At 46.0% G+C, this 24,949-nt stretch overlaps 1 long non-coding RNA gene across 2 annotated transcripts; it reads right to left on the minus strand.

Moving 5' to 3' along the window:
• Positions 1-6,129: 6,129 nt before the first annotated feature.
• On the minus strand, positions 6,130-9,010 carry LOC148379580 (uncharacterized). 2 transcript variants are annotated; one of them, XR_015855390.1, is made up of 6 exons: positions 8,860-9,010; positions 8,408-8,601; positions 8,170-8,283; positions 6,667-7,938; positions 6,426-6,530; positions 6,130-6,281 (listed from the first exon to the last, which is right to left on the minus strand). It is a non-coding gene; the product is annotated as an uncharacterized LOC148379580 (long non-coding RNA). The 2 variants fall into 2 exon arrangements; XR_015855389.1 differs by having other exon boundaries at positions 6,130-6,530.
• Between the last annotated feature and the right edge of the window lie 15,939 nt (positions 9,011-24,949).

Consider the following 24,949-nt stretch of genomic DNA (forward strand, 5'->3'; position numbering starts at 1 on the left):
CTCACCATTGTAGCTCGCTCCTGGTCAATGATACGAGCCTCTTCTTGCAGTGGAAAACTTGCAGCCAACAAACACCGTGGAACCTAAAGGAATGAAATTAAACATTAACATTTCGCCTCGACCAATTTTCACACGTACAACGCAACGCGGCTACACTTCTGCTATTACAAACGTAAATCTCCTTAAACACAATGAGTGTTACTTACCGTGTACGCTCTAGACGGTCCAGTTGCAAGCAGAAAATAAAGATATTTCTGTTGATAATCGTCGCTGCTCAGTGGCTCACGGCCATCGCGCCAACAGATTTGAATCGGAGGTTCGGGCAATTACGTCATATCCGCGGCACATGACTGCGACGTAATACCCGCTTATCTGAAACGGCAGTTAAAAGTAGAGTTACATCAAGTTTTCTTGGAACCTAAACGAATGAAAGAAAACTATCATTTGGCCACAACCAACATTCACAGATACAACACAACGTGCGGGGTTGAGGTTAAAGATTGAGTGAAGGGCCCTCGTTTTAAACTACTGTTTTGAAAAGGAGTGGGAACAAGTAAGACGTATTTAATTTATTTAATGGGAAGTAGTAAGACTTATTAAATTTATTTAATCTACTTTTCTTCCCAGGCAAAATTGGTGTGCTGCAATTCCAAATTTCCAAAGTGAATGAAGGAATGAAGTCCTTTAAATTATGATTTTGTACAAATACTAGGCATTAACACAAAATCGACGGCACAAAATGGGCAGACTTTACTTGTTTGAAAAGGACTGGTTACAAGACAGACTTTTTTAATTTATTTAATGGGAAGAAGACTTATTTAGTTTAATTGATCTATTTTTGTTCCCTGGCAAAATTCGATTTGCTGCAATTCCAAATTTCCAAAGTGAATGAAGGAAAGAAGTCGTTTAAATTATGATTTTGTTTAAATACTAGGCATAGACACAAAATCTACGGCACAAAATGGGCAGACTTTACTTGTTTGAAGAGGACTGGTTACAAGACAGACTTTTCTGATTTATTTAATGGGAAGAAGACTTATTTAGTTTATTTAATCTATTTTTGTTCCCTGGCAAAATTGGATTTGCTGAAATTGTATTTTGCCAAATCTTGCCTTGAGACCTGATAGGAAGTATTAAACGCTTAGTTAAATCAATACAAGTTGGTAATAAGAGCGAGTAATGTTGGTTGAACCGATGAATGAAGGTTGAAAGCAATTTAAATTATGACTTTGTATAAATACTAGATATTAACAGAACATCTACTGCGCAAAATGGGCAGAGTTTACTTGTTTGAGAAGGAGTGGCTTATTCAAAACTAAGATTTATGTAATCTGTTTGTTCCCAGGCAAAATTGGATGTGATGCAATTCCAAATTTCACCACATGATGGTGCCCAATTTTGACTTCATAGGACATATTAAACACTTAGCTTGTTATTATGTTCAAGGTAATCAGATTTGTTTATCATTCTAATGGCCTCTTCAAAACTATTCTGGATTACTACTTTGGATCTATTCTACATTACTTGGCAACAACATACTCTGTAACAGATTAGGCAGTATAATCACATATGTTAACTTGAGAGTGCCCACACTCAATCTACTTATCGTGATGTGTTAAATCAATTACTGTTAGACATTATTTGTCTGATAATCTACCAAATCTTTGAATTGAAGAATTTGTGATTTAATTAATAGCTTGTTCAGGGTAATCAGACTTGTATATAATTCTAATGGCCTTCTTTTGAAAACTATTCTGAATTACAACTTTGGATCTTATATTACTTTGCAACAATCTACTCGGTGACAGATTAGGCAGTATAATCACATATGTTAACTTCAGTGCCCACACTGTATTTATTTATGGTTATTTGTTAAATCAAGTACTGTTAGACATGAAATAGGAAGTGTTTAACATAAATGTTATGGCTACTCACCATTGTAGCTCGCTCCTGGTCAATGATATGAGCCTCTTCTTGCAGTGGAAAACTTGCAGCCAACAAACACCGTGGAACCTAAAGGAATGAAATTAAACATTAACATTTCGCCCGGACCAACATTCACACGTACAACGCAACGCGGCTACACTTCTGCTATTACAAACGTAAATCTCCTTAAACACAACGAGTGTTACTTACCGTGTACGCTCTAGGCAAAATTGGATGTGATGCAATTCCAAATCTATCTGAAACGGCAGTTAAAAGTAGAGTTACATCAAGTTTTCTTTTTTAATCAACACAATCATTTACAACCGTTGACCAGAAAGAATCGTCGAAATTCGACGTCCCCCACAAACGCCACGCTCACTCGCTTTTCAGGGCAACAAAAGTACTTCTTTTTAAAAACGATGAGTTGTACTTACCGTGTACGCTCTGGACGGTCCAGTTGCAAGCAGAAAATAAAAATATTTCTCTTGTTAGTCGTATGTTACCATCCGCTGTGTCTTTGTCAACATCGCCGCCATTTTCCTACTTCCTGCTGCGAGCCACGCCCACGGATTTAAATTTGGGCGGAAGCTCTTTCCATTGGCGTCGTTTTCGCGTATAGCAAATCCGATTGGTTGGGAAGGGTGCACGGTTATGCAGCCGAGGGGTCCTGTGATCGGTGGGATGTAAAGTAGGCGTCGACGTCACGTCCGCGTCACGTGACCACGACGTGGCAGACGTCATATAGCAACCGCTGTTTTGTTTAGTAGACTTACAGTTGTTATGCATTGACATAATGGCGCACACACCAAATAGATTTAAATAAATTAAATAATTCTTCTGCCCACTCTCTTTTAAACAAGTTAACTCTCCCCGCGGATTTGAATTCCGGCGAAAGTTACGCCCATCGACGTCACGTATGTCACGTGACCACGACGTGGCAGATGTCATATAGCAACCGCTGTTTTGTTTAGTAGATTTACAGTTGTTATGCATTGGCATAATGGTGTGCACTCAAAATAGATTTAAATAAATTAAATATTTCTTCTGCCTACTCCCTTTTAAACAAGTTAACTCTGCCCACGTCCATTGACGTCTTGTCTGCGTCACGTGACCACGACGTAGCGACGTCATATAGTAACCGCTGTTTTGACCAGTAGACTTAGTTATTATGCGTTGACATAATGGCGCACTGGTTAGCATGGCCACCTCTTAAGCATGATGATGCGGGTTCGACGCCTGATCAATGTTAGCATGGAGTGAGCTGAAGTGCATGGCGCTGAAGATTTGAATCTTTGAAATGCGCTGAGGTCTGACATATCAGGCAGAATGGTTTGCCATCACGTTCAACAAAAAATAGAAACTTTCCCACTCTGATTAAAACGTCCTGTGTTCATCTACGTATTTTCGTTTTGCTGTGCATCTTTTCCCTGCCATTTCGAGAGCCCAATTGACACTCATAGTTTAAAGAAATGTGTTTGCCCATCCTACTTTGTGGAATTTCACCACATGCGCTTTTGACCAAAATACCAAATTGAACTCAAGTGAAGCCAACACGCACAACCCCCCCCCCACACACACACACACACACACACACAAATGTTGATATGAACATAAAAGAGCCGCATGCGGTTCGTGAGTTGCGGCTTGGCCAAACCTGTACTATACAACTTTATTTGTATAAAATTTTCACAACAGCTGTCACACAAACAAAGCGGGAAAAACCGAAGACGTGCGTGTTCCGCCCACGCTGGATTTATTTGCACCTTTGAAAAGACACCGTATTGCCGCAGATGTGGCAAAGAGTACTTTTGGGCATCTGAGACGGAAGGATGTCCAAAGCATCACGTCACCTGCTCTGGTAGGCATGGTGGTGGGACGTTGAGGTCAACCGCTTTGGGGTTGGCTGAATCTTTGATCGCAGGATGCCACACACTTGAAGACAGAAGCAGAAAAGCAGAGCTAAATGCAAAATGTACTCACCGGTGACTCCAATTTTTTTCCCCCCTGAAGAAACAGCTGGACGGGTGGCCCCGGCTGGCCAGTGGGACTCTTGTTATTCTGACCCTTTTTAATGCGCGTTTGGGGCAACAACCGTTTTTTGTGGCGCTCTCTTCTGGTTCAAAAGTGCCCTGCATGTGAATTTGCTTTTCCTGCCTTCTGATTGGATGAGCGCCGGTGTGACGCGGTGCCTCTGTCACCGTGGCGGGGGGTATACGTTGGCATCGGAGCGTCTGCCAACGTCTGAGACCGGCTGGCAGTGTATCGGAGGTGTCGAGTGCGGTGCCGCTGGAGCTCACTCACCAGCTGGTGTTAGGGCCACAGAATGAAGGCCAAGGAGAAGAATAGAAAGAGAAACAGAAACTTCTCCTCCAATTGTTTGATTTGTCTCTTCTGAGCTTCGATGAATTCTTTCAGCTCTTTGTTCCTCTAGGACGGACAAATGGAAAGTGGCATTCAAAAGCCAGTAAGCGTGCAAGTAAGTGCCGGGCTGGCTTTGGGCCCTTACCTGTTGCGCGCTGTGCAGCAGATCCATTCTCTCTTGGAGGATGCAAGCGTCGCGCTCCCTCAACTCGCACATCAGGGCTCGCTTCCATTGGTCCACGGCGCTCCTAAGCTCTTCTCTCTGATCCGCCGTCAGCACGTCATTCACGCCAGCGTGGCTGGCTTTTTCGCCGTCCGTGGCGGGGCAGTCCCGCTGCGGTAGCGCCTCGTACAACATGGCCTCCAGCTCCAGGATCCTCTGGGCCGCAATCCTCGTCCATCAGTGGTCCGGCGGGAGATTTGAGGGCGGCTTACCTTATGAGCCTGGTCCATGGAACACTTCCTGAAGTCCAACTCTTCATCCAGGTAGCCCTTCTGCTTGCAGAACATATCCTAGCACAGCTCAAGGTCAGAATTGTTGGGGCACATTGCCGGAGTTCCCCTTGGCTGATGTCGCGTGTCTGTCTACCTTCTCACTTTCAATGTCCAACATCTTCTGTTGAAGTGCTGACTTGGTCACTTTGATGTATTCTAACCACTGAGGAAAGGCTGCTGTCACATAAGCAGAATGCGAGAGCGTGCGTGGACGTGCGCGTTACCTTCTCGGCTAGGGTGAGAAGGGTCCTGGCGTGAATCACGACCACCTGCTCCTCGTTGGTGAGATTCTGCAAGAGCCCAAAGGCACAGCGTCAACAAGCTTCTTTCAGCGCAAAGCCTTCCAAAAGTCACATTTGAGCCGCCGAGTCTCGTGGAGTGCGAACATAAGGAGTTCGACATACACTTACGGCGTTATAGCCCAGGATGTCCAGCTTCTTCATCAGATCACTGATGACGATGTCCGGGGGAAAGGCGCAAGGAGCAATGTAAGGTGTTCTGGGACCTCGGGTTAAGGTTAGGGTTGCGAGGGACGCCTTACGTACGCTCACGCCCTCGGCCTCGCAGTAGATCTGCAAAGGGCTGAGGCCGTCTGGGAAACGGACTTGCAGAAACTTCAAGACGGGGGAGCGCCACTCCCTCTCCTGAAAGGCAGAGGCATGCATCCGTCCGTCCGTCCGTCCGTCCGTCACATCTCTGGCCTCAACACGCTTGTGCGAGTCTTCCCACCTCCAGCTCCAGGATGCGGAACTCAAGCAGTTCGTTTTGGTCTCGGATATCCTGGATGTGCTCTTTCAGACGCGCTTCTTCCGCCTCCATCCGCCTGACCTGAAAAGACAGTCAGACCTCATCTGCGGGGCTTCCCGACAGGTGTGACGCCAAGCGACTCCGCCCAGCGCCTTTCTTTCCGTCACCTTTTCGGCCAACTGCTGATTGCTCTGACGCAGCAGCTGCTTCTCCTCCACCCACTTGACATTCTAGAAGAGACAAACGCGTGGACAGCTTTGGAATGTTGTGTCATTTTCATCCACAAATTCTTTGGTTGACTGGAAAATGACATTTGCTTTTCTCCGCATTTTCCCAGCCACGTTCGGGGGGGGGGGTTGGTCCAGTAATGCCAGACGGATGAGTGACTGAAGAATGTAGCTATTTTGTCTGAGAAAAAGGTGTGCTCATTGATGAGCTTACCTGTCCTTGTTGCTTCAGCGCTGACTCCAGATCTGCTACTCTGCTTTGATAGTGACCCATTTCTACCATCAGCTTTTCTCTGGTCTGAAAGGAGGAGGAGGGAGGCTCCTCCTCCTCCTTTCAGACCAGAGAACACCCGAGGCTGGGTGAGAACGGGGAGGCTGCGACCCGGCCGGGGGTTGCGGGAAGGGGCGCCACCTTGATCTCCTTCTCGGCGTCGTAGTCCCCTTCGCTGGTCTGGGCTAGCAGAGCGTAGGCTCGTTGCAGCGCTTGATATTCTTGCGTCAGCTGGCGGTAGCGAAGCTCCGCCTCTTCATGCACACACCAATGCAACACAGCACTAGTACCAGAATCAGTCAGACCGGCGACAAAGCACCCGCGACGCAAAGACGAGTCCGATTCCAGGCTGAAGAGGAATGTTTGGTGCCAATACGCTGGCAGAAATGGCGGGCTACCTCTTCGGGTTCCGTGTCGGGGGTTCTGTCGGTGTGAAAAGACAAGGACGATCCGTCCGAGTCCACCAACACGTCTTCGTCGTAGCCGTAAAATGTTTCGATGACCTGCGGGCGCGGAAGCAAACATCTCTCTGAACAAACTGAAGCGACACCTCACGATGAATCGACGAGAGGAACGATAGCGAGAAAAAGGCCATTTCATCTTGCGCAACACCAAGCAGCCGCAAACAAACAGACTCACCTTGCAGGACCTCACGCTTTGTTCCTCCTCAGAGATTCTCGACGTCGGTATCGTAGCAGCAAATCTCTCTCCTGTCGACACAAATAATCCGCCTTTGAGATTCTTTGGATGCAAAGGGAACGAACGGCTCCGGCGCAGAAACAAACGCGACTCACAATGACATTTCTGACATGAGCTCCTGTCTCCAGAGCCTGAAAAACACGTCACCGGCGATGATTGGAGGGACGCTCGTCTTTTCCAAAAGTGACAACTACAGGGTGTGTCAGGGTTTTCCAGATTATCTTTATCGTATCATTGTGTTGCTTTGACTTTGACTGCGACCTGTAATAAATAATATTATTTATCCCTTATTTATCCCTATCGCTTATCCCTTCCTACACAAAGTTGTAAAACACCCCTTGCTATGTTTTGACTAGAGGTCAAGGGCTTCCTCTATTCAATCCACTCTTACACCCACCCTGTTTCTCTTAATTAAAATGCTCGTGCAGGAGCCGAGAGTCAGACTTCATTCGTACAACGGATGGACTCTCCACCTGCAGGTGTCCAAAAGAACTTACTTGTCTCCCGTGTGGTTCTTGCAAAATAAGTTGGAGCGAGCGCAACTCTAACAGGGTGCATTTTGCCACTAGCTGCCTACGGACAATGACGTCGCGCTCGCGGCTCATGGTTGACGGGCTGAGCAGCCGGGCAAGTCCGTCGTTTTCAGCGCACAGCGAGTGGCAAAGGCGCTGACAAAACGGGAGCTTTGAGCTGCTGAAAACGGCAAAACAAGTCTAAAGCGTGTTCAAACGCGTGCGCACAATGCTCCTGCTTGAAAGGTCGGAATTTAAGGGGCCAATTTTTTGGATGGCGGCCGCCGGCCAAGCTTTGGACGGAAAAGGTTTCCTGGCGACAGCGAGCGAGCGCGGCGCTGCCGTACGTGCACCGAGTCGCCTGCCTGAAGACCTTGGACAAGTCGTCGATGATGTGCCGCTGCTCCACAACTTGAAGGAACTCCATTTCACCGTCCTGCTGGCCGCAACCGCGGTCCAGGTCATTGAGCGAACTAGGCCTTCTCTGTGGAACACAAATGCAGTGGACTCTGTTGGCACGCCGCCGTTGTCCGCGTCGACTTACCAAGCTTGCCATCTCCTCGTTCTCCTGGGTGACAAAGCGCACTTTGTTTTCAAGGCGACACAGCACCAGCGAGAGTTCTTCATTCTTCCTGCTCAGGCGTTTGTTTTTGTACAGGAGTGGCAGAAACTGGCTTTCTGTTTCTCTCAGTCGCTTTAGCTGCAAGCATGAAGTGCGGGATGTGAAAGACGCACAACACGCGGGCCAGAACGTATCCATTCCTTTTGCATCGGTTTGAACGGAATCGTGCCTTTGGCTCCCAATAAAAGACATCTACCAGGCAACCGACTCGCCGCGCCGCTCAACTAATAAGCAAGCGCAATGGGTGCCTCGCTGGATGGCGCGCATCAAACGTAGCGCAAACCTTCAAGCGTGCCGTCAATAAATTACCAGTTCATTGCGCTCTTCAGAAAGCAGGGCGTTTCGATCCTCCAGTTTCCTGATGACTGCGCTGAGCTCAGCGATTTTCAGATGAAACCGTCGCGTGTCCCGATCCTCCTGAGACTGAAAACGCCCCGCAACACACACACACAAGCACTCGTTCAAAGTTCAAAACTGTTTTTGTGCTACCTTCCTCCAGCAACGAACTAAGTCATGCGTACTGCAAGTGTGTGATGAGGTGGCTTACGCAATGAAGAGGATTGCTAGTAGCGGCGTTGACCCCACTTCCAGGGTAGTTTAGGCCCGCCCTTTGGGAATCCCTCAGGGCAGCGATCTGCTGCTCGGCAGCCTGAGTCTGCAGCTGAAGGCGGTGGACGTGGCCGGCCCCAGGGCTTCATCCAAAACACTAACCGCTCTGTCTTTCAGCTTGATCTCATCCGTCTGGATGTACAAACGGGGAGCGCTCAGGCAGGCGGGCAAACTCATTTGCCAGAATTGTGACAAAAACAAAGAGAGCAACCGGCCAATTTTTTTCTTGAATCGACTAGAACACCTTTGCTGTGACAAAAGCGAAGCGAGCAACCGGACATTTTCTTCTTGTGAAATAGAATAGAATAGAATGCCTTAGGTGTCATTGCACTGCAGGTATACAACGAAATTGGGAACATAGCCACGCACCGCGCATCTGATCAGTCCTACCAGTCGGCGGATCTCCCTCTCGCAGTCTCTCTTGGTTCGGCTCAGCTCCTCCCGATGCTGGTGATGAGCCGATCGGAGCTCGGCCGCTCGGGACTGCCAGGCCTGCTGGGCCGCTGCCAGGGCTTCTTCCGCGCTCCTGGTGGAGGCGACACCGCTCGGTCTCCCGACACCGCCGCGTCTCCTCCACCTCCGCCAGCAAAGCGCCCCCCCTCCTCACCTGAGCAGACATTGCGCCACACCGGGCCGTTGAGACCGCAACGGAGCGCCGCGACGCTTACTGGGGACAAGCTACACAATACGGTCGCGGCCGCATCGAAGCCCGACGTGGCGTGCGGATAGTCAGACACGGATAGAGCGGATCACCTTGTCCATGGAGCCGTCCCTCAGGCTGAGGACCAAGGCATTCAGTCGCTGGATCTCTCCATCTTTGATTTTGATCACTCTCATCAGCTCCATTTCATGCTGCCGCAGTAATGTCTCCCTGGTAATGGCTAACTCTTTCTGCTTCTCCTCATGGAGTTTGCTTTTGAGTTCCGTCATGGCGGCGGTGGCACGGTGGTGCTCCGCCCGCAGGTCCTGACTTCTCTCTCTCTCCAGACAGCTGACCTGACATGACTTAGACTTAGACTTAGACAAACTTTATTGTCATCTTGTCTGCACATGGTGCATACAAAACGAAATTCCGTTGCATACGTCTTACAACAAAGTAGTGATATTGCAGTTGAATAGAAGTAACATATCCTATGACAATATATATATATACATATACTATATATATATATATATATATATTAAAAATAAGTATAAAGTGCAGCAGTGATAATTATGCAATAGTGCAAGTAGGCAAAACAGTATTCAAGAGTGTGCAGAGGAATGCTAAACCATGTATTAAACTTCTATTTAAAGGGTTTATACAAGTTCAGTAAAGTTGGTAGTGCGAGATAGTGCAAGATAGAGGTCCGTAGTGTCATAAAGTACAGTTCTGTGAATGTGTGATGCAGAGTTCAGTTTAGAGCTCAACAGTTCTAGTGTTCAACAGTCTGATGACAGCAGGGAAAAAGCTGTTGCAGAACCTGGTGGACCTGCAGCGGATGCTGCAAACCTCTTCCCAGAGGGCAGCAGGGAGAACAGTCCATGGTGGGGGTGTGATGGGTCATTGATGATGTTACGGGCACGGGACATGCAGCGCTGAGATGAAATGTCCTGAATGGAGGGAAGAGGAGCCCCTATGATCCTCTCTGCTGTCCTCACCACTCTCCTCACGTTCTTCCAATTGGAGGCGGTGCAGCCTCCACACCACACAGAGAGACAGCTTGTCAGAATGCTCTCTATGGTGCTCCTGTAGAACGTCCTCATGATGGGTGGGGGCAGGTGGGCTTTCCTCATCCTCCGCAGGAAGTACAAGCGCTTCTGTGCCCTCTTGACCAGTGCCGTAGTGTTCATAGTCCAGGTGAGGTCTTCTGTGATGTGGACCCCCAGGAATTTGGTGGTGCTGACCACCTCCACAGCTGAGCTGTTGATGATCAGTGGAGCGTGGTGAGGCTGTTTTTTCCTGAAGTCGACGATGATCTCCTTCATCTTCTCCTCATTCAGGATCAGGCTGTTTTCTCTGCACCAGCCCACCAGCTGCTCCACCTCCTCTCTGTAGTCCAGGTCGTTGTTGTCTCTGATGAGCCCCACCACCGTTGTGTCGTCTGCTGACTTCACGATGTGATTGGTGGTGAACCTGAGGACGCAGTCGTGTGTCATCAGGGTGCACAGCAGGGGGCTCAGGACGCAGCCCTGAAGGGAGCCTGTGCTGAGGGTGATGACATCAGAGGTGTTCTGTCCGACCCGGACTGACTGAGGTCTGTTGGTGAGGAAGTCTAGCAGCCAGTTGCGAAGGGGGGTGTTGAAGCCCAGGTGTTCCAATTTTCCTACCAGATGCTGTGGGATGATGGTGTTAAACGCTGAGCTGAAGTCCAGGAACAGCCTCCGCACATGGGTGTTCTTCTCCTCCAGGTGAGCCAGGCTCAGGTGAAGAACGGAGGAGATGGCGTCCTGAGTGGAGCGGTTTTGCCGGTCGGCAAACTGGAACGGGTCAAATAATAGGGGGAGTCTGGAAACGATGTGACCTTTAAGCAGCCTTTCGAAGCACTTCATCATAACCGGAGTCAGTGCAACAGGCCGGTAATCATTAAATGAGGTGATTTGAGGTTTCTTCGGCACCGGAATGATGGAGGCAGTCTTAAAGCACGCCGGCACTGTGGCTTGGCCCAGCGAGGTGTTAAAAATGTCTGTGATGACCCCAGCCAGATGACTTGCACATTCCCTGAACACACGCCCAGGAATGTTGTCGGGGCCAGGGGCCTTACAGGGGTTGACTCTCCTCAGGGTCTTCAACACATCGGCGGAGTCAAGGCAGAGTACCTCCTCTTCCTGATGGGGGACAGTTTTAACTGCTGGAGTGCCGTTTAGTGCCTCGAACCTCCCAAAGAAGTTATTTAGACCATTTAGAAAGTCAGCATCAACTACACCCACCGGGGGGGGGGAGGGTGAGTTGTAGTCTGTAATCGCCCGTATGCCTTGCCACATACTCCTGATGTTTTTGACGTCGTGGAAACGATCCTGAAATTTTCGACTGCGGTCTCGCTTCGCTATCCTGATGGCACGGTTCAAGTTGGCTCTCGCTGTCCTCAGTGTCTCCTTGTCGCCAGACTTGAAGGCAGAGTTCCGCGCTCGTAGCGTTTGACGTACCTCCTCAGTCATCCAGGGTCGTTGGTTGCCCCGGGTGATGATATTCTTAGTGGTGCTGACGTCCTCGGTGCATTTGTTGATGTAGGCTGACACAGTCATGGCACACGCATGTCTAATCTACATCGGGAAAACTGGGAGGGAGGGAGGCAGGCAGGGAGGCAGGCAGGGAGGCAGGCAGGGAGGCAGGCAGTGTCTGTCTGTTGAGGTTTTCACCTTGTTCTTCTCCTGCTGAAGTTCTAACTGGACGTCCATCAGTTTGGTTCTCAGCTCGTCATTGGCGGCCTGAAGGGCGTCCGTTCGCTCCGCCTTGGCCCGCCCTGCCGGAGCTCGTTTGGACATCTCTTACTCGAGTCTCGCCCGGTCGTCAGTCAGAGATCACAACATTTGTACCTGGAGAGCACAAACGCAGCGCTGTTTTCCACTGGCTTCGAACTCAACTTCAATCGGTACCGTAACTTACAACATCATAAACATAGAACTAGCTTGACTTATTCATTGAATAAATGCATTTGGTTCTTCAAAACTGCATCACGCAACATAGCGTGACCGAGACGGCCGTTATCCACCTGCGTGAAGTTATTTGGTGAAATGAATGAGATGTTTAAGACACCATCGTTCTGTCTCTATGTAGATGAAGGGAAATAATCGATTGCTGAAGGTCCAAAGGTGTTGTGATAAACAAATAAACATATTAGTGATTAGTGACATATTTGTGATAAACACAAGGCAGGATAATCACATATGTTAACGTGACTGCCCACACTGTATTTATTTATGGTTATTTGTTAAATCGAGTACTGTTAGACATGAAATAGGAAGTGTTTAACATAAATGGAAGACGAAAGGGGTACTCACCATTGTAGCTCCTGCTGGTCAATGATACGAGCCTCTTCTTGCAGTGGAAAACATACAGCCAACAAACACCGTGGAACCTAAAGGAATGAAATTAAACATTAACATTTAGCCTCAACCAACATTCACAGATACAACGCAACGCAAACTACACAAAGGTAAATCTTTTTAAACACAATGAGTTGTACTTACCGTGTACGCTCTAGACGGTCCACTTGCAAGCAGAAAATAAAGATATTTCTGTTGATAATCGTCGTGTTTGTATCCGGTGTCTCGCTCAAGGCCATTGCGCCCACAGATTTGAATTTTGGCGAGAGTTCAGCCTATTGACGTCATTTCCGCGGTGTAATACCCGCATATCTGAAACGGCAAAGTTAAGAGTAGAGTTAAATAAAGTTTTTAGTCAACGCAATAATTTACAACCGTTGACCAGTCGAAATAATCGTCGAAATTTGGCGTCTGTGGCTGGAAGCAGACGCCGAGTTCGACATTCCTCCCAAACGCCACACTCCCTCGCTTTTCAGGGCTAAAAAAAACAGTTGTAATTACCTTGTACGCTCTAGACGGTCAAGTTGCAAGCTGAAAACAAAAATATTTGCCTTGTTAGTCATCGTGTTACTAACCGCTGTGTCTTGTTTGCCAGAATTGCCGCTTTCCTACTTCCTGTTGCAAGCCACGCCCACGGATTATAATTTTGCCGTGAGTTCCGCCTATTGACGTCATGTCCGCGTCACATGACTGCGACGTAATATTATCTAAAACTGTTTGTGCGGTATTGTGTTGTTCTGTGCGGTATTGTGTTATTCTGTGCGGCGTCGTGTTGTTCTATGCGGCGTCGTGTTGTTCAGTGCGACGTCGTGTTGTTCAGTTCGGCATGGTGTTGTTCAGTGCGGCATGGTGTTGTTCAGTGCGGCATGGTGTTGTTCAGTGCGGCATAATGTTGTTCAGTGCGGCATAATGTTGTTCAGTGCGGCATGGTGTTGTTCAGTGCGGCATGGTGTTGTTCAGTGCGGCATGGTGTTGTTCAGTGCGGCATAATGTTGTTCAGTGCGCCATAATGTTGTTCAGTGCGGCATGGTGTTGTTCAGTGCGGGATGGTGTTGTTCAGTGCAGGATGGTGTTGTTCAGTGCGGCATGGTGTTGTTCAATGCGGCATGGTGTTGTTCAGTGCGGGATGGTGTTGTTCAGTGCGGCATGGTGTTGTTCAGTGCGGCATAATGTTGTTCAGTGCGGCATGGTGTTGTTCAGTGCGGCATGGTGTTGTTCAGTGCGGCATGGTGTTGTTCAGTGCGGCATGGTGTTGTTCAGTGCGGAATGGTGTTGTTCAGTGCGGCATGGTGTTGTTCAGTCCGGGATGGTGTTGTTCAATGCGGGATGGTGTTGTTCAGTGCGGGGTGGTGTTGTTCAGTGCGGGATGGTGTTGTTCAGTGCGGCATGGTGTTGTTCAATGCGGCATGGTGTTGTTCAGTGCGGGATGGTGTTGTTCATTGCGGCATGGTGTTGTTCAGTGCGGCATGGTGTTGTTCAGTGCGGCATGGTGTTGTTCAGTGCGGCATGGTGTTGTTCAGTGCGGCATAATGTTGTTCAGTGCGGCATGGTGTTGTTCAGTGTGGAAAGGTGTTGTTCAGTGCAGGATGGTGTTGTTCAGTGCGGCATGGTGTTGTTCAATGCAGGATCGTGTTGTTCAGTGCAGCATAATGTTGTTCAGTGCAGCATGGTGTTGTTCAGTGCGGCATGGTGTTGTTCAATGCGGCATGGTGTTGTTCACTGCGGGATAGTGTTGTTCAATGCGGGATCGTGTTGTTCAGTGCGGCATAATGTTGTTCAGTGCAGCATGGTGTTGTTCAGTGCGGCATGGTGTTGTTCAGTGCGACATAATGTTGTTTAGTGCGGCATAATGTTGTTCAGTGCGGCATAATGTTCAGTGCGGCATGGTGTTGTTCAGTGCGGCATGGTGTTGTTCAGTGCGGCATGGTGTTGTTCAGTGCAGGATGGTGTTGTTCAGTGCGGCATGGTGTTGTTCAATGCGGCATGGTGTTGTTCAGTGCGGGATGGTGTTGTTCAGTGCAGGATGGTGTTGTTCAGTGCGGCATGGTGTTGTTCAGTGCGGAATGGTGTTGTTCAGTGCGGCATGGTGTTGTTCAGTGCGGCATGGTGTTGTTCAGTGCAGGATGGTGTTGTTCAATGCGGGATCGTGTTGTTCAGTGCGGCATGGTGTTGTTCAGTGCGGCATGGTGTTGTTCAGTGCGGCATAATGTTGTTCAGTGCGGCATGGTGTTGTTCAGTGCGGCATGGTGTTGTTCAGTGCGGCATGGTGTTGTTCAGTGCGGCATGGTGTTGTTCAGTGCGGCATAATGTTGTCCAGTGCGCCATAATGTTGTTCAGTGCAGCATGGTGTTGTTTAGTGCGGGATGGTGTTGTTCAGTGCAGGATGGTGTTGTTCAGTGCGGCATGGTGTTGTTCAATGCGGCATGGTGTTGTTCAGTGCGGGATGGTGTTGTTCAGTGCGGCATGGTGTTGTTCAGTGCGGCATAATGTTGTTCAGTGCGGCATGGTGTTGTTCAGTGCGGCATGGTGTTGTTCAGTGCGGCATGGTGTTGTTCAGTGCGGCATGGTGTTGTTCAGTGCGGAATGGTGTTGTTCAGTGCGGCATGGTGTTGTTCAGTGCGGGATGGTGTTGTTCAATGCGGGATCGTGTTGTTCAGTGCGGGGTGGTGTTGTTCAGTGCAGGATGGTGTTGTTCAGTGCAGGATGGTGTTGTTCAGTGCGGCATGGTGTTGTTCAATGCAGGATCGTGTTGTTCAGTGCAGCATAATGTTGTTCAGTGCAGCATGGTGTTGTTCAGTGCGGCATGGTGTTGTTCAATGCGGCATGGTGTTGTTCAGTGCGGGATGGTGTTGTTCAGTGCGGCATGGTGTTTTTCAGTGCGGCATAATGTTGTTCAGTGCGGCATGGTGTTGTTCAGTGCGGCATGGTGTTGTTCAGTGCGACATAATGTTGTTCAGTGCGGCATAATGTTGTTCAGTGCGGCATGGTGTTGTTCAGTGCGGCATGGTGTTGTTCAGTGCGGCATGGTGTTGTTCAGTGCGGCATGGTGTTGTTCAGTGCAGGATGGTGTTGTTCAGTGCGGCATGGTGTTGTTCAATGCGGCATGGTGTTCAGTGCGGGATGGTGTTGTTCAGTGCAGGATGGTGTTGTTCAGTGCGGCATGGTGTTGTTCAGTGCGGAATGGTGTTGTTCAGTGCGGCATGGTGTTGTTCAGTGCGGCATGGTGTTGTTCAGTGCAGGATGGTGTTGTTCAATGCGGGATCGTGTTGTTCAGTGCGGCATGGTGTTGTTCAGTGCGGCATGGTGTTGTTCAGTGCGGCATAATGTTGTTCAGTGCGGCATGGTGTTGTTCAGTGCGGCATGGTGTTGTTCAGTGCGGCATGGTGTTGTTCAGTGCGGCATGGTGTTGTTCAGTGCGGCATAATGTTGTCCAGTGCGCCATAATGTTGTTCAGTGCGGCATGGTGTTGTTTAGTGCGGGATGGTGTTGTTCAGTGCAGGATGGTGTTGTTCAGTGCGGCATGGTGTTGTTCAATGCGGCATGGTGTTGTTCAGTGCGGGATGGTGTTGTTCAGTGCGGCATGGTGTTGTTCAGTGCGGCATAATGTTGTTCAGTGCGGCATGGTGTTGTTCAGTGCGGCATGGTGTTGTTCAGTGCGGCATGGTGTTGTTCAGTGCGGCATGGTGTTGTTCAGTGCGGAATGGTGTTGTTCAGTGCGGCATGGTGTTGTTCAGTGCGGGATGGTGTTGTTCAATGCGGGATCGTGTTGTTCAGTGCGGGGTGGTGTTGTTCAGTGCAGGATGGTGTTGTTCAGTGCAGGATGGTGTTGTTCAGTGCGGCATGGTGTTGTTCAATGCAGGATCGTGTTGTTCAGTGCAGCATAATGTTGTTCAGTGCAGCATGGTGTTGTTCAGTGCGGCATGGTGTTGTTCAGTGCGGGATGGTGTTGTTCAGTGCGGCATGGTGTTTTTCAGTGCGGCATAATGTTGTTCAGTGCGGCATGGTGTTGTTCAGTGCGGCATAATGTTCAGTGCGGCATAATGTTGTTCAGTGCGGCATGGTGTTGTTCAGTGCGACATAATGTTGTTCAGTGCGGCATAATGTTGTTCAGTGCGGCATGGTGTTGTTCAGTGCGGCATGGTGTTGTTCAGCGCGGCATGGTGTTGTTCAGTGCGGCATGGTGTTGTTCAGTGCAGGATGGTGTTGTTCAGTGCAGGATGGTGTTGTTCAATGCGGCATGGTGTTGTTCAGTGCGGGATGGTGTTGTTCAGTGCAGGATGGTGTTGTTCAGTGCGGCATGGTGTTGTTCAGTGCGGAATGGTGTTGTTCAGTGCGGCATGGTGTTGTTCAGTGCGGCATGGTGTTGTTCAGTGCAGGATGGTGTTGTTCAATGCGGGATGGTGTTGTTCAGTGCGGGATGGTGTTGTTCAGTGCAGGATGGTGTTGTTCAGTGCGGCATGGTGTTGTTCAATGCGGCATGGTGTTGTTCAGTGCAGGATGGTGTTGTTCAGTGCGGCATGGTGTTGTTCAATGCGGCATGGTGTTGTTCAATGCGGCATGGTGTTGTTCAGTGCGGCATGGTGTTGTTCAGTGCGGCATGGTGTTGTTCAGTGCAGCGTAATGTTGTTCAGTTCGGCATGGTGTTGTTCAGTGCGGAATGGTGTTGTTCAGTGCGGCATGGTGTTGTTCAGTGCGGGATGGTGTTGTTCAGTGCGGCATGGTGTTGCTCAGTGCGGCATGGTGTTGTTCAGTGCGGGATGGTGTTGTTCATTGTGGCATGGTGTTGTTCAGTGCGGCATGGTGTTGTTCAGTGCGGCATGGTGTTGTTCAGTGCGGCATAATGTTGTTCAGTGCGCCATAATGTTGTTCAGTGCGGCATGGTGTTGTTCAGTGCGGGATGGTGTTGTTCAGTGCAGGATGGTGTTGTTCAGTGCGGCATGGTGTTGTTCAATGCGGGATCGTGTTGTTCAGTGCGGCATGGTGTTGTTCAGTGCGGCATGGTGTTGTTCAGTGCGGCATGGTGTTGTTCAGTGCGGCATGGTGTTGTTCAGTGCGGCATAATGTTGTTCAGTGCGGCATAATGTTGTTCAGTGCGGCATAATGTTGTTCAGTGCGGCATGGTGTTGTTCAGTGCGGCATGGTGTTGTTCAGTGCGGCATGGTGTTGTTCAGTGCAGGATGGTGTTGTTCAGTGCGGCATGGTGTTGTTCAATGCGGCATGGTGTTGTTCAGTGCGGGATGGTGTTGTTCAGTGCGGCATGGTGTTCAGTGCGGCATGGTGTTCAGTGCGGCATGGTGTTGTTCAGTGCGGCATGGTGTTGTTCAGTGCAGGATGGTGTTGTTCAATGCAGGATCGTGTTGTTCAGCGCGGCATGGTGTTGTTCAGTGCGGCATGGTGTTGTTCAGTGCGGCATAATGTTGTTCAGTGCGGCATGGTGTTGTTCAGTGCGGCATGGTGTTGTTCAGTGCGGCATGGTGTTGTTCAGTGCGGCATGGTGTTGTTCAGTGCGGCATAATGTTGTTCAGTGCGGCATGGTGTTGTTCAGTGCGGAATGGTGTTGTTCAGTGCGGCATGGTGTTTAGTGCGGGATGGTGTTGTTCAGTGCAGGATGGTGTTGTTCAGTGCGGCATGGTGTTGTTCAGTGCGGGATGGTGTTCAATGCGGGATCGTGTTGTTCAGTGCGGCATGGTGTTGTTCAGTGCGGCATGGTGTTGTTCAGTGCGGCATGGTGTTGTTCATTTCGGCATAATGTTGTTCAGTGCGGCATAATGTTGTTTAGTGCGGCATGGTGTTGTTCAGTGTGGGATGGTGTTGTTCAGTGCCTTATAATGTTGTTCAGTGCGGCATGGTGTTGTTCAGTGCGGCATGGTGTTGTTCAGTGCGGCATGGTGTTGTTCAGTGCGGCATAATGTTGTTCAGTGCGGCATAATGTTGTTCAGTGCGGCATGGTGTTGTTCAGTGCGGGATGGTGTTGTTCAGTGCGGGATGGTGTTGTTCAGTGCGGCATGGTGTTCAATGCGGAATGGTGTTGTTCAGTGCAGGATGGTGTTGTTCAGTGCGGCATGGTGTTGTTCAGTGCGGCATAATGTTGTTCAGTGCGGCATGGTGTTGTTCAGTGCGGCATGGTGTTGTTCAGTGCGGCATGGTGTTGTTCAGTGCGGCATAATGTTGTTCAGTGCGGCATGGTGTTGTTCAGTGCGGCATGGTGTTGTTCAGTGCGGCATAATGTTCAGTGCGGCATAATGTTGTTCAGTGCGGCATGGTGTTGTTCAGTGCGGGATGGTGTTGTTCAGTGCAGGATGGTGTTGTTCAGTGCGGCATGGTGTTCAGTGCGGGATGGTGTCTTTCAGTGCGGCATGGTGTCGTTCAGTGCGGCATGGTGTCTTTCAGTGCGGCATGGTGTCGTTCAGTGTGGCATGGTGTCTTTCAGTGCGGCATGGTGTCTTTCAGTGAGGCATGGTGTTGTTCAGTGCGGCATGGTGTTGTTTAGTGCGGCATGGTGTTGTTCAGTGCGGGATGGTGTTGTTCAGTGTGGCATGGTGTTCAGTGCGGCATGGTGTTGTTCAGTGCGGTATCGTGTTGTTCAGTGCGGTATCGTGTTTCTCAGTGCGGTATCGTGTTGTTCAGTGCAGTATCGTTGTGTTGTTCGTATTGTGTTTAACACTTAGCCTCTAACACTTAGCCTCTAACACTTAGCCTCTAGCATCTAGAAGGTAAATAAATAGGAAGGAAGGACTCACCGGTGACGCCTTTGCCCACGTCCAAGCGTTGTACTTTGTATTTTCATCCTTCTGACAGTGGAAAACATAGCCAACAAACACCGTGGAACCTAAACGAATGAAAGAAAACTATCATTTGGCCACAACCAACATTCACAGATACAACACAATGTGACGTGCGGGGTTGAGGTTAAAGGTTGAGTGAAGGGCCCTCGTTTTAAACTACTTTTTTGAAAAGGATTGGGAACAAGTAAGACGTATTTAATTTATTTAATGGGAAGTAGTAAGAGCTATATAATTTAATCTATGTATTATATTCTATTGTATTGTATTCTGTTGTATTCTTTTGGATTGTATTCACACTAACCCCACTAAAACTTCAGCCCACAAAAACTCGCCTCTGGCGCCTAGCCTCTGGCACTTAGCCTCTAACACTTAGCCTTTAACACTTAGCCTTTAACACTTAGCCTTTAACACTTAGCCTTTAACACTTAGCCTAGAAGGTGAATAAATAGGGTTAAAGGTTGAGTGAAGGGACCTCGTTTTAAACTACTTTTTTGAAAAGGAGTGGGAACAAGTAAGACGTATTTAATTTATTTAATGGGAAGTAGTAAGACTTATTAAATTTATTTAATCTACTTTTCTTCCCAGGCAAAATTTGATGTGCTGCAATTCCAAATTTCCAAAGTGAATGAAGGAATGAAGTCCTTTAAATTATGATTTTATATAAATACTAGGCATTAACACAAAATCGACGGCACAAAATGGGCAGACTTTACTTGTTTGAAAAGGACTGGTTACAAGACAGACTTTTTTAATTTATTTAATGGGAAGAAGACTTATTTAGTTTAATTGATCTATTTTTGTTCCCTGGCAAAATTCGATTTGCTGCAATTCCAAATTTCCAAAGTGAATGAAGGAAAGAAGTCGTTTAAATTATGATTTTGTTTAAATACTAGGCATAGACACAAAATCTACGGCACAAAATGGGCAGACTTTACTTGTTTGAAGAGGACTGGTTACAAGACAGACTTTTCTGATTTATTTAATGGGAAGAAGACTTATTTAGTTTATTTAATCTATTTTTGTTCCCTGGCAAAATTGGATTTGCTGAAATTGTATTTTGCCAAATCTTGCCTTGAGACCTGATAGGAAGTATTAAACGCTTAGTTAAATCAATACAAGTTGGTAATAAGAGCGAGTAATGTTGGTTGAACCGATGAATGAAGGTTGAAAGCAATTTAAATTATGACTTTGTATAAATACTAGATATTAACAGAACATCTACTGCGCGAAATGGGCAGAGTTTACTTGTTTGAGAAGGAGTGGCTTATTCAAAACTAAGATTTATTTAATCTGTTTGTTCCCAGGCAAAATTGGATGTGATGCAATTCCAAATTTCACCACATGATGGTGCCCAATTTTGACTTCATAGGACATATTAAACACTTAGCTTGTTATTATGTTCAAGGTAATCAGATTTGTTTATTATTCTAATGGCCTCTTCAAAACTATTCTGGATTACTACTTTGGATCTATTCTACATCACTTGGCAACAACATACTCTGTAACAGATTAGGCAGTATAATCATATCTGTTAACTTGAGAGTGCCCACACTCAATCTACTTATCGTGATGTGTTAAATCAATTACTGTTAGACATTATTTGTCTGATAATCTACCAAATCTTTGAATTGAAGAATTTGTGATTTAATTAATAGCTTGTTCAGGGTAATCAGACTTGTATATAATTCTAATGGCCTTCTTTTGAAAACTATTCTGAATTACAACTTTGGATCTTATATTACTTTGCAACAATCTACTCCGTGACAGATTAGGCAGTATAATCACATATGTTAACTTCAGTGCCCACACTGTATTTATTTATGGTTATTTGTTAAATCAAGTACTGTTAGACATGAAATAGGAAGTGTTTAACATAAATGTTATGGCTACTCACCATTGTAGCTCGCTCCTGGTCAATGATACGAGCCTCTTCTTGCAGTGGAAAACTTGCAGCCAACAAACACCGTGGAACCTAAAGGAATGAAATTAAACATTAACATTTCGCCTCGACCAATTTTCACACGTACAACGCAACGCGGCTACACTTCTGCTATTACAAACGTAAATCTCCTTAAACACAATGAGTGTTACTTACCGTGTACGCTCTAGACGGTCCAGTTGCAAGCAGAAAATAAAGATATTTCTGTTGATAATCGTCGCTGCTCAGTGGCTCACGGCCATCGCGCCAACAGATTTGAATCGGAGGTTCGGGCAATTACGTCATATCCGCGGCACATGACTGCGACGTAATACCCGCTTATCTGAAACGGCAGTTAAAAGTAGAGTTACATCAAGTTTTCTTGGAACCTAAACGAATGAAAGAAAACTATCATTTGGCCACAACCAACATTCACAGATACAACACAACGTGCGGGGTTGAGGTTAAAGATTGAGTGAAGGGCCCTCGTTTTAAACTACTGTTTTGAAAAGGAGTGGGAACAAGTAAGACGTATTTAATTTATTTAATGGGAAGTAGTAAGACTTATTAAATTTATTTAATCTACTTTTCTTCCCAGGCAAAATTTGATGTGCTGCAATTCCAAATTTCCAAAGTGAATGAAGGAATGAAGTCCTTTAAATTATGATTTTATATAAATACTAGGCATTAACACAAAATCGACGGCACAAAATGGGCAGACTTTACTTGTTTGAAAAGGACTGGTTACAAGACAGACTTTTTTAATTTATTTAATGGGAAGAAGACTTATTTAGTTTAATTGATCTATTTTTGTTCCCTGGCAAAATTCGATTTGCTGCAATTCCAAATTTCCAAAGTGAATGAAGGAAAGAAGTCGTTTAAATTATGATTTTGTTTAAATACTAGGCATAGACACAAAATCTACGGCACAAAATGGGCAGACTTTACTTGTTTGAAGAGGACTGGTTACAAGACAGACTTTTCTGATTTATTTAATGGGAAGAAGACTTATTTAGTTTATTTAATCTATTTTTGTTCCCTGGCAAAATTGGATTTGCTGAAATTGTATTTTGCCAAATCTTGCCTTGAGACCTGATAGGAAGTATTAAACGCTTAGTTAAATCAATACAAGTTGGTAATAAGAGCGAGTAATGTTGGTTGAACCGATGAATGAAGGTTGAAAGCAATTTAAATTATGACTTTGTATAAATACTAGATATTAACAGAACATCTACTGCGCGAAATGGGCAGAGTTTACTTGTTTGAGAAGGAGTGGCTTATTCAAAACTAAGATTTATTTAATCTGTTTGTTCCCAGGCAAAATTGGATGTGATGCAATTCCAAATTTCACCACATGATGGTGCCCAATTTTGACTTCATAGGACATATTAAACACTTAGCTTGTTATTATGTTCAAGGTAATCAGATTTGTTTATTATTCTAATGGCCTCTTCAAAACTATTCTGGATTACTACTTTGGATCTATTCTACATTACTTGGCAACAACATACTCTGTAACAGATTAGGCAGTATAATCATATCTGTTAACTTGAGAGTGCCCACACTCAATCTACTTATCGTGATGTGTTAAATCAATTACTGTTAGACATTATTTGTCTGATAATCTACCAAATCTTTGAATTGAAGAATTTGTGATTTAATTAATAGCTTGTTCAGGGTAATCAGACTTGTATATAATTCTAATGGCCTTCTTTTGAAAACTATTCTGAATTACAACTTTGGATCTTATATTACTTTGCAACAATCTACTCCGTGACAGATTAGGCAGTATAATCACATATGTTAACTTCAGTGCCCACACTGTATTTATTTATGGTTATTTGTTAAATCAAGTACTGTTAGACATGAAATAGGAAGTGTTTAACATAAATGTTATGGCTACTCACCATTGTAGCTCGCTCCTGGTCAATGATACGAGCCTCTTCTTGCAGTGGAAAACTTGCAGCCAACAAACACCGTGGAACCTAAAGGAATGAAATTAAACATTAACATTTCGTCTCGACCAATTTTCACACGTACAACGCAACGCGGCTACACTTCTGCTATTACAAACGTAAATCTCCTTAAACACAATGAGTGTTACTTACCGTGTACGCTCTAGACGGTCCAGTTGCAAGCAGAAAATAAAGATATTTCTGTTGATAATCGTCGCTGCTCAGTGGCTCACGGCCATCGCGCCAACAGATTTGAATCGGAGGTTCGGGCAATTACGTCATATCCGCGGCACATGACTGCGACGTAATACCCGCTTATCTGAAACGGCAGTTAAAAGTAGAGTTACATCAAGTTTTCTTGGAACCTAAACGAATGAAAGAAAACTATCATTTGGCCACAACCAACATTCACAGATACAACACAACGTGCGGGGTTGAGGTTAAAGATTGAGTGAAGGGCCCTCGTTTTAAACTACTGTTTTGAAAAGGAGTGGGAACAAGTAAGACGTATTTAATTTATTTAATGGGAAGTAGTAAGACTTATTAAATTTATTTAATCTACTTTTCTTCCCAGGCAAAATTTGATGTGCTGCAATTCCAAATTTCCAAAGTGAATGAAGGAATGAAGTCCTTTAAATTATGATTTTATATAAATACTAGGCATTAACACAAAATCGACGGCACAAAATGGGCAGACTTTACTTGTTTGAAAAGGACTGGTTACAAGACAGACTTTTTTAATTTATTTAATGGGAAGAAGACTTATTTAGTTTAATTGATCTATTTTTGTTCCCTGGCAAAATTCGATTTGCTGCAATTCCAAATTTCCAAAGTGAATGAAGGAAAGAAGTCGTTTAAATTATGATTTTGTTTAAATACTAGGCATAGACACAAAATCTACGGCACAAAATGGGCAGACTTTACTTGTTTGAAGAGGACTGGTTACAAGACAGACTTTTCTGATTTATTTAATGGGAAGAAGACTTATTTAGTTTATTTAATCTATTTTTGTTCCCTGGCAAAATTGGATTTGCTGAAATTGTATTTTGCCAAATCTTGCCTTGAGACCTGATAGGAAGTATTAAACGCTTAGTTAAATCAATACAAGTTGGTAATAAGAGCGAGTAATGTTGGTTGAACCGATGAATGAAGGTTGAAAGCAATTTAAATTATGACTTTGTATAAATACTAGATATTAACAGAACATCTACTGCGCGAAATGGGCAGAGTTTACTTGTTTGAGAAGGAGTGGCTTATTCAAAACTAAGATGTATTTAATCTGTTTGTTCCCAGGCAAAATTGGATGTGATGCAATTCCAAATTTCACCACATGATGGTGCCCAATTTTGACTTCATAGGACATATTAAACACTTAGCTTGTTATTATGTTCAAGGTAATCAGATTTGTTTATTATTCTAATGGCCTCTTCAAAACTATTCTGGATTACTACTTTGGATCTATTCTACATTACTTGGCAACAACATACTCTGTAACAGATTAGGCAGTATAATCATATCTGTTAACTTGAGAGTGCCCACACTCAATCTACTTATCGTGATGTGTTAAATCAATTACTGTTAGACATTATTTGTCTGATAATCTACCAAATCTTTGAATTGAAGAATTTGTGATTTAATTAATAGCTTGTTCAGGGTAATCAGACTTGTATATAATTCTAATGGCCTTCTTTTGAAAACTATTCTGAATTACAACTTTGGATCTTATATTACTTTGCAACAATCTACTCCGTGACAGATTAGGCAGTATAATCACATATGTTAACTTCAGTGCCCAC

Source organism: Syngnathus floridae, chromosome 22, assembly GCF_059516105.1.
Source record: "Syngnathus floridae isolate MCC-2025c chromosome 22, RoL_Sflo_1.0, whole genome shotgun sequence".
NCBI lineage: Eukaryota > Metazoa > Chordata > Actinopteri > Syngnathiformes > Syngnathidae > Syngnathus > Syngnathus floridae.